At 39.9% G+C, this 12,863-nt stretch overlaps 1 non-coding gene across 1 annotated transcript; it reads right to left on the reverse strand.

Annotated features, from left to right (window-relative positions):
• Window positions 1-10,152: 10,152 nt before the first annotated feature.
• Window positions 10,153-10,226, reverse strand: trnat-agu. Its single transcript has one exon. It is a non-coding gene; the product is annotated as a tRNA-Thr (tRNA).
• Window positions 10,227-12,863: the final 2,637 nt, after the last annotated feature.

A 12,863-nucleotide genomic window follows, 5' to 3' on the forward strand; every position in this document is an offset into this window, starting at 1 on the left:
GCCAGAGAGGCGGATCCGACCGTCTTCACAGCTTTTCTGATCGATTTGTCGGTAAAACGACGAAACGTATTCATGTCAATGTTGTTACTTAATTTTTAATCAACAGCTCCTAGAAAAAATAAATAAATACAAAATGAACCTGGTCTTGTGAGGTTTTTTTTGCACAGCTTCGTGTTGTTTCGCCGAAAGAATCCATGTCTTTTCCAATTTGTGTCATGTTCACTTTAACCTGACGGACATCAGTCAGCCACCAAACACTGTTTTCCAAAACGTCGTGTTTATTTCTACTTTTTTATTACTGATATAAAACAAATGATGCTCACTCTGTTGGCTTCCTGAATAGATGAGAGTGTAGCTTATTTTTCTGATAAATCGCGTTTTAATGTAAAATATGACAAAATACTGGATTTATAAAATACATTTTACTGCTTTGATAATGGTACTGTCTGATGTTGTTTTGTTTAAAATAATCCACTCTAGTATTATTTAAGTACTTTACATATTCCTATATTAAACATTCTGTCCCTGTCATGTATGAGAACATATTTCCTCTCTTTTAAAAAGAGGGAAAAAATGTTTATAGGAACATCATAGAGCCTGACGCTCACACCTCGTAATATTTTGTTGCCCCATGGGACAGGGATTAACCAATCACCATATATTTTGGGTGGGTCATTCCTCACATCATACACAACTATTCTTGTGAATGTGGACACATTTACTCTTTATTTGCCAGAATTACAAGGGGGAACAGAATATTTCAGACAGCTGAAATAATCAGTTCCCCCTCTATAACATAGGAACAAATTATTTTTTCAACAAGTCCTTCACTGGGTTTATTCCTCTCATCATGGACAACAACTCCTGTGAATTTGGAAACATTTGTTCTTTGCCCGAGATACTTTGGAAGAAAAGTTCAGTTATATTGTTTTTAAATTTCAAAGTTGTTACAGTATTTTGCTAATCTTTGGTCTTTTAATACATTTGCAGTCTATTAATGCATTCATTGCTATAATCGTGAAGGATTACAACATCCAGAATACAGGTCAGGCTGCTTTTATTGATTCATTTGCAATGACAGCAACGTGGCAGGGAAAAAGTCCAAGATTAAAGGTATATCTCATGCATTCTGCTATGTCTTTATGTGTGAGTTTTCCATGTGATAATAACAGTTCTGAATCAATGATAAGATAATATGTTATTGGTTGTAATGTTGGTTTGCACCCCCCAGCCACCGTCCATTAGAACAAAATTGAAAGGGATGAGCCAAGCTCTGACATTATTGAACAACAAAACTGTGCACACACGGAATGAATTCACACAATTTCTTAAAATACAAGAATTTAACAAAAAATAAGTCAACTCAAAGTCAAACATTTCAATCAACAAACTCTTTGCTATGCTAAAACAATCCAACAAAACTACCAAGCAGAATGAAAGAAGAAGGAAGACTAATAGGCTATGCACAATATAAACAAGTTGATTAAAGATGTTTGAAAACCATGACCAAAAGAGGGATGCAACATTACCATGCAATGTTGTTTATGTTTGAGAACCAAGGATTATCTTGAAGAATCTGGAAGTGAAGCTAAGTTAGACTTGGAACCAACTTATGCAATAATTGGTATACCTTTAGACAACCATTCACAATGCAAGATCAGATAAAATATTATTTTAATAAAATAATATTTTAAAGACTGATTTGCTGAATAAAACCAACCTTCTGGATGACCAATTTCCAACGGTGTTTAATTAGCTGCCTTTATTTATTAAAATAATATTTAAAGAAATGTTATTTTGAATAAGAACCAAATCTTTGAGAAATGGGCTTAATTGTGATAGTTATCAAGTTCAGTAAAATAATATTAAGGGAAATATTATTTTACTAGATTGAAAACTAACAACCTTTTTGGGTAAATGATCTTTAGCAGGCAAGCATGTGTTCTTAGCTGTTAGCGGTTGGAGCTAACAAAAGAAGTTTATAGCTTATCATCAGAATCAAACACATACCTTTAAAATACCTTTAATAAAAGGGTTAAAATGCATAAGTGTGGACGGCGCATTATGGCCGATCTTCTGTGTTTAAAATCACCTTTTAAATAAAGTTTGTCTTAACTTAAAAAAAAAACAAAACACAGAACACATAAACTGAGCACATGTCATGAGCAGATAATTAGTTAGCACTAAGATAGCTGAGTTAAAACAAAAAAAATGTTGAGATTATTTCACTCTAAACTACTTTCTGCCCAAAACACAACCTCTTACGTGAACCGTGCTGAGGAAATGTTTTCCAGGCAACAAAGTTGGAGAAAGCATTCACAGTGAACAAAGGGTTAACTGCAGCTAACCTCCGTAGCTGTGGGGTGGGGCGGCTCGTTCTGTTGGGCGGCCAAACTGCACGTTACTGCTGTAACCACGGTGATGCGGTCCCGTTGTCCTTCCTTAAGATCGGGAAAACTGCTCCACTTGGCGTCGTAGAGACAGGGTCTCTGCTGGGAACTCTCTGGAAAACAGTTTGCTTCTGTAGACCTCAGAGAGAGAGTCAAGCAATGTTTGTACCTTAATTACCCCCGTTCATGAATGAATACCGGATACACAAACAGTAATTCATTCCTACTTAACTTAGTGCATATGATCGCATGATCGTATGACACTCTTGGATCCAGTTTGAAAAGTTATGTCTTTTTGCCTGCAAAGAGACATTAGCGCGCTGTGTCCCTCCGTCCAGTTCCTCTGGGGACCTGCGTGGAAGAGGTCAGTTTGTTGCAAAAGCGGGGTTTTTATTCGGACAGTGACGTCACGGGAAGTCCGCTGTTACCCCGTTTCTGGCTGTGCTGGAAGTAGGTTAATGCGATTTATTTTGAAAGTTCCAGAAAAGTAAGAACTTTTCTGGAACCAGCCATGGTTCATTTTGTAACCATGGCTTGGGGTCCCAACAAATATAAATCTCAACTCTCACAAAACTTGTAACCCATCTCACTTTCTCTCTGCTAGCATCTGGATTTGGACAGCATTATGCTATAGGGATGCTTTTCAGCAGCAGGAACTGGCAGACAAGTCAAGATAGAGGGATATGTTAATGCAGGAATGTACAGCGAATCCTGAATGAAAACCTGCTCTGGAGTGCTCTTGACCTCAGACTGGGGCAACGGTTTTTTTATTAGCAGGACAGTTACCCAAAGCACACAGCCAAGATCTCAAAGTGTTGGCTTCAGAGCCACCCTGTGAATGTCCTAGAGTGGCCAAGCCAGAGTCCAGATTTGAATCAGACTGAACATCATGCATGCTCAGTATGAGAGATTGCTGCAAAGTCAACACCAGTGACTGTCCACTGTCTCTACATGCTCATCTAGGAGGAGTGACTGCTACAAGTCTTTGACTTGATGCAATCTGCTAGGTTTCCTTACATAGAAAAACGTTTTATTATTGAAAAAGCTGTGTTTCAGCAGTTAAACAACTTCCTAACAACGACCAACCGCTTCGATGTCTTCCAGTCAGGCTTCCGTGCTCACCAAAGTACAGAGACTGCTCCTGTCAAGGTGTTCAATAACATCCGTATAAATGCAGATTGTGGAAGAACCACAGTGCTGGTATTATTGGACCTTAGTGCAGCATTTGACATTGTTGATCACTCTATTTTATTACAGCGCCTGGAAAACTGGGTCAGCCTTTCTGGTACAACACTCCATTGGTTTGAAGGACAGGGACTTTTTTGTGTCAGGAGGTAACTTTACATCAGAGACCACAAAAATCACATGTGGTGTTCCCCAAGGGTCCATCTTAGGGCCCCTCCAATTCAATATCTACATGCTCCCCCTAACTCAGATTTGAATAAACAACAACGTAAGTTATCATAACTATGCAGATGACACACAGCTATACGTTACGATGTCACCAGGTGACTATGAACCCATTCAAGTGCTGGGTAAATGCTTAGAAGAAATCAGTGCATGGATAGGCCAACATTTTCTTCAGCTGAATCAAAACAAAACTGAAGTAATAACCTTTGGACCAAAAGAAGAGCGTTTAAAAGTTAGCACACAACTTTAGTTAATACAGCTAGAAACCACCAGTCAGGCTCGAAACCTGGGTGTAGTGATGGACTCAGACCTGAACCTTCAGAGGTACATAAAGACAGTAACAAGGTCGGCCTTCTATCACCTAAAGAACATCTCCAGGATTAAAGGACTAATGTCTCAGCAGGACCTTGAAAAACGAATTCATGCGTTCATCTTTAGTAGAATTGATTACAGCAATGGTGTCTTCACAGTTCTCCCTAAAAAGTCGATCAGACAGCTGCAGTTGATCCAGAACGCTGTTGCCCGCGTCCTCACTAGAACTAAGAAATTGGAGCACATCACCCCGGTTCTAAAGTCCCTACACTGGCTCCCTGTAGCTCAGAGAATAGACTTTAAAATACTTCTGTTAGTCTATAAATCACTGAATGGCTTAGCACCAAAATACATTACAGACTTGTTGTCAGTGTATCAACCACCCAGACCTCTCAGGTCTTCTGGCTCAAATCTATTCTGCATACCCAGAACCAGAACCAAACATGGAGAAGCAGCTTTTAGTTCTTATGCTCCACTAATTTGGAATAGACTCCCAGAAAACTGTAAAAGCGCCGAAACCCTAAGTTGCTTTAAATCAAGATTAAAAACTTATTTGTTTAGAGTGGCCTTTGACTGTGCCATCTAAGCATAATTAGTTACGTTTTCAGTCCAATTTTCCTTTCATTTTCTTGTCCATCATTCTATTCTCTTTGTTTTATTTTATTTTATTTTTAAATTACCTCTGTTGTTACCTCTCGCTGCTGAAAAGCGCTATATAAATAAACTTACCTTACCTTACCTTACCTTGCCTTGCCTTACCTTACTTTTTATCCAATTTGAATAAATAACTGGTTAGGATTAATTGGAATGTATGTACCTGACCTTTGTGAAGTGCCTTGAGACAATATGTGTTGTGAATTGGCGCTATATAAATAAACTGAACTGAATTGAATTGAACTGAATAGAAATAAAAATTGTGGTTCGGTGCATCCCTAGGATTAATACGTTACATACGTTATATCTCAGTGTACTGTGTCCCAGTAGGAAATATGTTCAATAATATTTTGTGTACTCCTCAGATTAAGGCAGAATTCAAGACAATTGTCACCACAGACCTTCTGGAATCCTTTCTTGATGGATATATATAATGTACATTAGGACCCGCAGTGTCCATTTCTTTGTATGGCCACTCATGCAATAGTAACTCATCATTCTATCGACACGGTCAACTCTGCCCATCTTGAACATTCACGGACAATACTTGGTCGCGTGATGGTCACATATCGTTTCAGTTTTTTGTTCTATCTCTGGCAGGTGTCTTCTGGCTCTCTAACACAAACAGCAGACATCATCAATACCAGTTTGTTGTCATACTACTTAACCATGCAAATCTTTCCGTCCTCAGTGGTAATCTGTGCTGAGGTGCCTCTTCCATCCCTTTCCATTATTTTGTCAGTTGGTAGCTTCTGCACTGCTGCAACCACCCGATTCTTTATGACCGGTTACATAAATCAGCTTTTTCATCATGCGTTGCACAACTTGGATGGATGTAAAGAACCGTAAACAGTAAATATTTGTATTAGAATGCAGGGTCTAAGAGAAGGTCTGTCACCAAACCTCCCAAACCCATGTCCACTGGTTCTTCAACCTGCTCAAGGAGTGTATCTGCACCTTGAAAAATGTCATAGTAGAGCACCATACCATCTGCTGTTGCACAAACAAAGTTTTTAATGCCAACTGGGTTTAGTTTCATAGGCAGATATTGTCGATTTTCCAAGCTCCTTGGAATGGAATCATCTACTGATCAATAGAAACGCATTCTGGTCAAACTTGAGATCTGCAGCCTCTCAGAATGTGGTTCAGAAAAGGCCTAACTTTCCAGAATTTATCACTCTCTCTGAGATCTTCTGGAACATCATCATCAATGAGCACCTTGAGTGATTGTCTCAGTCTGAAAAATCTGTCACGTGTGAACTTTTCAGTGATGGCAGGGAATCTCAAGGCTTTGGACCAGTACATCCTGATTGCAGGTTACGCTACGTAAGATATCAAAATACAGGCACCAAAAAAATGATACATTTTGTCAGTTGATGTGTTGAGTGTGCACCCACTTCTAGCCAGTGACGTAGCGTTAGAGCAGTCTGCAATCATTTTCATTAAATCTTTATTAAGATACTGTTCTATATAGTCCAGTGAGGTCCAGCCCTCTCTATCCTGGACAGTTTCCTCCTCATGCTCAAACTGGGCTTCATTTGGTGTTAGCTGAGAAGCCCTCCATCGAATCCCATGTACTTTCTTGGACTGTTCTTGATTGCTTGGTCCTGGTGTTGTCTCTTCTGTCAACATCTGCCATTTTGGAATTTGTTTTGGTTTTATGTTTGTTTACTTTTCAGTAGGTGTTTCTATTTCTTTGGGTTTAGTAGTTATGTTTGTTTATCCCTTCTGTTTTCCTGATAGTTTTTTTTCTCTCTCTCCTCCCTACTAGTTTCTCCCCTCGCCCATAGTTCCCTTGGTGGTTGCTTTCTCAATTATTTATTACTTAGAATGGTTTTCTCCTCTGGTTATAATTATTATTAGCACAGTTCTCTTTGCTTCTTTGGGTTTTCTAGTTTAGGTCCTTACTTAGTGTTTCTGTGCTTGTTTACTGTTAGGTTATTTGTTCTTGCTGCATTCTTCTAGTTTATTTTTTCCTTTTCCCCTCTGGCCTTAGACCCCCTTTTGTTATTGTTACCCAGGTGGTTTTTTCCCTGAGTCTAGTTCTCCCCATGGCCTCTAGGTTTAGTTTTCCCTTTGAGTTTCTTTCTATTTTAGGTTTTGTTTATTATCCTTCCTAGCTTCCTTGATTTATTACTTGTAGAGTTGTTTCAGTTATAGGTTCGTTTTTAGTTTAGTGTATTCCCATGTCTGTGTTCCCAGCTTCCAGCCCTGTCAGTATCCATAGCAACCTAATCCCCTCAGTTCCCTTCACCTGGCCTGCGCACCTGCAATCACTCACTCTGATTATCTCTCTCTTTTATCCATTGTTGTCATCATTCACTTCCCCTGTATTTATACTCATCTGTTCCCTTTGTTCCCTGTCGCCACGTCCTGCTATGTTCCCGATTCTCAGTCAGTGTATCTCCTGCAATGTATCTGCTTTCCAGTAAGTATTACTCCAGCTCATTCCGGTGTTTCATGCTAAGTTCCCATCTCCTGTAAGTTATCCTCATTCTTCATTAAACCATGATCCCTGCTACAGTTTGGTTGCCTAGTGTCTCTCTGCACCCTGGTCCGACTACAACAACCCTGACATCTTCAGGGACATTATTTGATACATAAGCCTCATCCTGCTGTGTCCGAGAGCAATGTCTGGGAGAGCATAATATGGCCCTGTCACGATCTGAACAATATCCTTCATAATCATTACAGAGACGTTTACGCCCCCTGATTGGCTTAGAGGGCTGTTGAATGGGGTCCTCACACCCACCACTGTCCTGATGACAACTGCTTGGCTCCTGTTATGGGAGCTGAAATTCAGATCCCCGACGGGATCATTGAAATGTTGACAAATGTTCCCCCTCTGAGTTGTCTCCATCAATTAACCCCAGTATAACTCCATCACTTTTTCCATCGAATAACGCTCTGGATATAGATATATTTATAGATATATGTATTGTATGTAAACTATTGTTTTCCAATAAAACTATCCCAAAATACAATTTCATCTTCGCATTTTATGGCTAGCATTTATGGTAACTGTTGGATGGGTGCAAAAACTTGTTATCACTCATGTAAAAACTTTGTGTTGCAAGGCACCTGCACTATGCCTTCCTCCCTGTGTGTGTGAGATCATTGTTATCTTCGTGAGAACCAGCCTCCTTTCTTTCTCACACACACACACCCTGTCTGAACTGTCTGTTGAACTGTGCATATAAATAAAGAGATAGGGTGTCAAAAACTTTGTAGTTTCACTGCAAAGTGGGCTACCCTTGCTGCAAGTAACTCTGACTGTATCGTTCTTACCTCTGAGTTGACTAAATAATACCTAACAGTAACATAAAAACATTTTGTACAAAACTATCTCCCTCTGTCCACTTTTGTGGACATTATCAACAAAACTATCAAAACCAAGTCCCTCTGTCCACATATGTGTACTTTATGTTTTGTGCCATTGTAAATCTTTACAGTTACTAACTTGTGCAAAATGTTATTTTCATAAGAAACATTGTGCCCTTTTATGCATATTTGAACAAGAATCAGCCATGAAATTTGAACAAATTTTTTACCTGGTCGACGTTTGGATCGGGAGTTGCCATCTGAACTTCTGCATGTGTTGTCAGCCATCTTGAATCTAACCTGTATTGTGTTATGCTCATCTGCCACCACTAGATGACAGTATAATGGCCTTGCATGTGGACAACAGGCCCTTGTAGAGCAAACTTTAGTACTGTGATCTAGACAACCCAAAATGTGATGTCAACATTTGTGGATGCCAGGTCCTAGGAGGTTAAACATATTTATATATACATATAATCAGAATTGCCCCTCCTTGAACCGCCACTTTAACATGGTGGAGGGGTTTGAGTGCTCGAATGACCCTAGAGGCTATGCTGTCTGGGGCTTAAATGCCCCTGGTAGGGTCTCCCATGGCAAACAGGCTCTAGGTGACAGGTCAGACAAAGAGCGGTTCAAGACACCCTCATGAGGACAAAAACACGTGATGTCGCCCGGTACGGCGGAGCCGGGGTCCCACCCTGGAGCCGGGCATGCCGTCGGGACTCATCGGAGAGCGCCTGGTGGCTGGATAGCTCCTCGCAGAACCCCGAACAAGAGACGCGAGACCATCCTCCAGTGGGCTCACCACCTGCAGGGGGAGCCGTGAGGAACCGGTGCAAAGAGGATTGGGCGGCAGACAAAGGTGGAGACCTCGGCGGCCCGATCCCTGGATGCTTAGGCTGGCTCTATGGACATGGAATGTCACCTCGCTTGGGGGGAAGGAGCCTAAACGTGTGCGGGAGGTCGAGAGATATCGACTAGAAATAGGCGGGCTCACCTCCACGCATAGTGTGGGCTCTGGAACACAATCTCCTCGAGAGGGGCTGGACTCTCTTCTACTCTGGAGTGGCCTACAGGGAGAGGCGGTTGGCTGGGGTGGGTTTGCTTGTTGACCGCCAGCTCTGCTGTCTTGTGTTTGGGTTTACACCAGTGGATGAGAGGGTCGCATCCCTGCGCCTTCAGGTTGGGGACTGGTCTCTGACTGTCGTTTCGGCCTACGGGCCGAGCAGTAGTGCGGATTGCCCGGCCTTCTTGGCGTCTCTGTCAGGGATGCTGGATAGTGCCCCCCTTGGGGACACCATTATTCTGCTGGGGGACTTCTACGCCCACGGGAACTCTGCAAAGGCTGTTCAAAAACTAAAATATAATTCTGGTCTTTTGTTGTATACATTTATTACACATTCTTACCCAAGGTTTTGGGAGTCTTAGATAGGCCTGGATGTTTTCTTTTGAAGAAAACACTTCTATGTAGCAACCATACTCTAGTCCAGACACATAGAGAATACTGTTGTTACACTTACACACAACACATAATAAAAAGTATTCTGAGTTTTTTATGTTTTTTTTTTTCAGATTCATGAAACGCATGGCACATGAAACACATTCATGAACTGTTAATATTAAAATCAAAATGCTTTTCCTGTCTTGCTGGAAGGTGTTGAGCCTATAGTCAGTCATACTGTGGGTGTAGCATTAGTATAGCAACCATTTGAAAGAAAATCAATCTAATAAGTATCAACCTGATTTAATGAGTTTAGCCTTAAGGAACAGCTCTGACTTTGTTTTTACAACTTTATTTATCTTTTTCAACAGCATATTGTACACATATCAAAATAGTACATAATTATATGCTGTTCATAAGTAATACACCAAACCCTAACGCAAAAACATACATAAAACAAATAATAAGCGGCAACAATCAAACAAGTATTAATTTGGGAAAAATAAAAAACAAAACGGAAGTAACGGCCAGGAACAAAATAAAAATAAGGGACAGACACAAAATAATATTAAATGAAATACATTTTATGGACATAAATAAATAGAGTTGACTTTGAAACTGAAAAGGCACCGCTGGGATTTGAACCCAGGATCTCCTGTTTACTAGACAGGCGCTTTAACCAACTAAGCCACGGCGCCACTGCCATCACATGACCACAGTACCGTTTATAACGACGCACACCATCTACTGTTTACATACTAGCAGAGTTTGATTTACTTACAGAGTGGAAGGGGCTCCCGAATGATGCAGCCCACGTATTTTTTTCTGCTTCAATAACCGCTTTCCCACCGAAAGCCATAGGATTTAAAGCCCTGGATTGGGGTACAAGGAATCATGTGCCTTCTGTTTCCATTGCTCAGAAAGGCCACGGACCCAGTCTGATGGCGTTTGGGGAAGTTGTTAAGAAAACTGCCCTATACCTCTATTCCAGCAGATGGCATTACTCCTTTACGCCGTTTAAAAGACTATCAGCTAATAAAAACTGATTGATGATGAGCAGCTTTAGAGTTTTACAGTTGATTAATTCCTCCCATTATTCTTTAAATTGAACTGGATCCATAAGCAGGAAAAGTTTGTATCATTATTTTACATATAGTTTTTTACCAACCTGCATCTGGCCAGAGTTGTTACTTTGCAACAGCAGTGTAATGCATTATTAAAGCATCATAATAGTGCATTAAAGCACCCAAACCTTGAACTGTCTCTCCTCAACTATGAAAAATGAAAAATAATAGTTCGCACTCCAATGAGTTAGGCATAATGAGAAGTCAATCTTAGCGATATGTGTATTTTTTATCTACAAGTACAATTCAAAGTGCTCAGCTCATCAGTACTGCATTAAAATATTCTTACATAACTGTGGTGAAACAGATTATTATAAATGCCAACAATAAATTAAAATGTGAAACATTTCTGGCAAAAAACATTTAGTTTTATATTCTGGTACTTGTAGTTATTCACCACATACCTACTAAACATTTGATGTTCACTTTCAGCCACCATAAACAAACCCAGTCCTACGCAGCTTAGCAGCCAGACCAGCCTGTATGTGGAGCGCTGCTGCTCTGAAAACTCAGAAAGAACATTTAAAGTAGAGTGATTCTTGATGAACTGACTGCACAGATGAAGCTTTGAGGTTTACTTTCTCACTTCGAAACAGCTTAAAAATACTTTTAGTGACAAATTGATGGTATGAAAACAATACATTTGTACACTTACTTGTACCGTTACCAGAGCTGCTGCCATGCCTTGCTGCACACAACCACGCCTCTTTAACCACCTAAAAGCAGAACCTTTAACCCGTGAAAGTAAATTACCCCAGTAAATTTGTATCAAAACACACCCTGGGCTTTCAAAAACCGTGGGTTTTCCACAAGCTATGGAAAATGGGCTAATGCTAATAACTACATATTTCTGTCATACCTTTTATCCTTTGATGGCACCTGTACACAAGTTACTCCTTAAAGGTGTTAATTGATTGTACTGATAAACTAGCAACGTCTGGCCATTGTGGAGGCTGGCTTGACGACATGAATGGTTTATGTCAGAGCTGAAATGACACTGGTTAAACTTGGATTTATTTATTTTCATGATGACCAACAACTATATCTGGTTAAAAATATTGTGTTTTTATCTGAACACCAAGAAGAAATTGTATAGCAATTCTGTCCAAAGGCAATTTTTTTGTAGCTTAGGTGTCATTGCACTAATAGACCTCTCAACAGGTTAAACAAATATTAGACATAGAGAGACAGTAAAAAGGTAAAGTCTACACATGTGCCAGTTTGACATTATAATTATAATTTACATTATCAATGTCAATTTGTAGTCTTCCATTATGATGGTCAGCCCTCAGAAGGTGACTCAAAACTTTCATGGAATTCAGGATACAATGATGCAGATATTCTCATGGTGGAGATGTGTCTATACTGGTGAATGTCTGTGTTGCTTTACATAAAGCACCACAGCCTGGATGCTGTGGATGAGGATTATTATCAACTCCACTAGGACCCCATCATGTGTCTATTCCAAACTGCACAGCTGATTCTTGCTATCCAGAATCTGCTGACACAACAAAGCCTAAAAGCAGAGGATCAGAGTGTGAAAACAATATTGGAGACAGTCTTGTATGAACTGAAATCTTCATATAGAATTCATGCAGTAATTCTAGAGATGTATGAAAACAATCATGAAGTTTATCGTATAAGAGAACTGTACTCTATGGGACAGACTTATTTTTAAAGTGAGTGAACCTTCTCATGTATGCTATCTTGTGACTGAGTGAATAAACGTATATCCTCCGAGTTGCTCTTGTCATTGCTTAAGCAGTGTCTGTAAGAAAAAGAGATGAGAAAAGAACAGATATTGAAAAGGTGTAATCTAAAGTTTAGGTGGTATAGATATTTATTTATATTATTTTAGTAGATATTTAGTTATTTATTTTTACTTCTCCCCGCGGTTTCACAGAGGGGTCCACTCGACCCTTCTAAGAAACCGTTGTGCTTTTCATCTTATTTTATGTTTCTGACCCCTCTCCGCTGTCCCACGAGGGATCGTGTGGACCCCGGCTATGCTTTTCATTTTATTTATTTATTTATTTTTAGTTCTCCCCCCCGTCCCAGAGGGGTCGGGTGGACCCCAGCTATGTTTTATTTATTTAATAATTTATTATTTGAATTTTTATTTATTTATTTATTTTTGTCTTTATGTCTTGGTTTCGGGGAACTGTTTCACGCCTCCCGTTATATCTGCCTCACTTTGTACAAGCGCTGAGT

The sequence above is a fragment of the Girardinichthys multiradiatus genome, chromosome 14, assembly GCF_021462225.1.
Source record: "Girardinichthys multiradiatus isolate DD_20200921_A chromosome 14, DD_fGirMul_XY1, whole genome shotgun sequence".
Lineage (NCBI taxonomy): Eukaryota > Metazoa > Chordata > Actinopteri > Cyprinodontiformes > Goodeidae > Girardinichthys > Girardinichthys multiradiatus.